At 46.7% G+C, this 2,063-nt stretch overlaps 1 pseudogene; it reads right to left on the minus strand.

Annotated features, from left to right (window-relative positions):
- Positions 1-275: 275 nt before the first annotated feature.
- Positions 276-1,434, minus strand: LOC126506437 (cyclin-dependent kinase 4-like; annotated as a pseudogene).
- Positions 1,435-2,063: the final 629 nt, after the last annotated feature.

Below are 2,063 nucleotides of genomic sequence, written 5' to 3' on the forward strand. Positions count from 1 at the left end.
TTCCACAGGACAAGGAACCATGACTGCTCTTTGGATAGGAGAGGGAGGGGGAGAGGAGTGGGGGGAGGGGGAGAAGAGAGGGGGGAGGGGGAGGGGGAGGGAAATGGGAGGCTGGGAGGAGGCGGAAACTTTTTTTTCTTATTCTCAATAAAATAAAAAAAATATATAAAAAGAAAAAAAACCTCAGTACTATAAGCTTTTTTTTTTTTTCTGAAGGTCCTAGGGTAAAAATATTTTTTTTTTTTGGGAAAAAAAGACCATATTTCTTTGTCTTGTTTTGCTGTATAAAAAAGATCCCAATATAAATCAGGGAGGGGAGAAGACAGATACACCCACCCCTTAGTGTAGAGAATGGGGGGCAAGAGGGTAAGCCTCCTAAGAAGAAGTGGGGAAGGGAATGTCATTTAAGGCTTAAAATATTCTCTGTAAAAAACTGGAGGAGTCTCCACAGCCCTAGAGGAAGGAGAGGTTGAGAGTCTCGTGCTCGGTGTCCAGAGACCAAGCAGCCAGCAGCTCTTCTCACTCTGGGTCACACTCTTCCTGGTCTAGGTAAGAGTGCTGCAGGGCACGGAAGGCAGAGATCCGCTTATGTGGGTTAAAAGTCAGCATCTCCAGCAGCAGCTGTGCTCCGGATTCCTCCATCTCCGGCACCACCGACTGCACTGGCCGAGGCCCTCTCAGGGAAAAGGCTCCTCGGGGCAGAGAGACCTCTCGAGGCCAGTCGTCTTCTGGAGGCAATCCGATGAGATCAAAAATTTTGCCCAACTGGTCGGCTTCCGAGTTTCCACAGAAGAGAGGCTTTGGACGGAACATCTCTGCGAAGATACAGCCAACGCTCCACATGTCCACAGGTGTGGCATAGGTGGACTGCAGGAGGACTTCAGGGGCGCGGTACCGGAGCGTGACAACCACAGGGGTGAGGGCCATCTGGTAGCTGTAGATTCGGGCTAAGCCAAAGTCAGCCAGCTTGACGGTCCCATTGCTTGTCACCAGGATGTTCTCGGGTTTCAGGTCTCAATGAACAATGCAATTTGCATGCAGAAAATCTAGGCCTCTTAGAAACTGCCGCATCAGATCCTTTATGGTCTCAACTGGCAAGCCTGGTAGTGGGGCTTTGTCCAGGTATGTCCTTAGGTCCTGGTCTATGTGCTCAAACACTAGGGTAACCTTGATGTCTCGGTAAGTTAGGGAAGTAGCACAGACATCCATTAGCCTTACAACATTGGGATGTTCAAAGGCCTCCAACCTCCTCAGTAAGGCCACCTCACGAACTGTGCTGATGGGAAGGCCCCCTCCAGCTCCTCCTCCGTTAGGAACTCTCACACTATTGAGGGCCACAAAGTGGCCACTGGAGGATCCCGGGCCTTGTACACAGTCCCATAGGCGCCGACACCGATTTCAGCCACTGGTTGGTTCATACCGAGAGGCTGCCATTCTCGGAGCAGGGGATCTCCTTACGCCCGGCCGAGAGCTGGGGAGGTGGCCCTTTATCTGGGCCCAGGAGCCGGTTCCTGCGGGGCAATACACCGGGGATCGGTCCCAGGCAGCTGGACGCTACGGGCCGGACCATAGACACAGGCCGCGAGCTAGAGAGGTCCCCTCACCCCCACCCTCACCATGTGTGGGTGAAAATATTTTGTCAAAGTAAAATTACATTTTGAAAAAAAAAAAAAAAAACCCAAGTAATTGTCCAATTTAAGAACTATTAGGAAGCATTATCATTCTTTTCTCCGAGTAGGGATATAAATTTGTGTGAATGCCAGGAGACTCATGATTTTTGAAATCAATACCCAATTGATATTATAGCTCTTATTTATTAGACCATATCTGAGACATTCCCTGATACATATTATTTAAAATATACAGAGTACCACTACAAGTTACTTCCTATGATTTCTATAATTCTATCTTTTAATTAAACGAAATGGGGTCTTAAAAATGTATCATGGTGCTTGTATTCATATCTGTTTTGTAGTAAGTTTTAATAAATTTACATAATTTAGTTTAATTTTCCTTTTATCTTTATTACCTTAAATCATTTTTAAATTTAAATATATTTTTAT

This window comes from Alexandromys fortis, unplaced genomic scaffold (assembly GCF_014885135.2).
Source record: "Alexandromys fortis isolate MF-2015 unplaced genomic scaffold, M_Fortis_MF-2015_v1.1 scaffold_0, whole genome shotgun sequence".
In the NCBI taxonomy this organism is placed as follows: domain Eukaryota; kingdom Metazoa; phylum Chordata; class Mammalia; order Rodentia; family Cricetidae; genus Alexandromys; species Alexandromys fortis.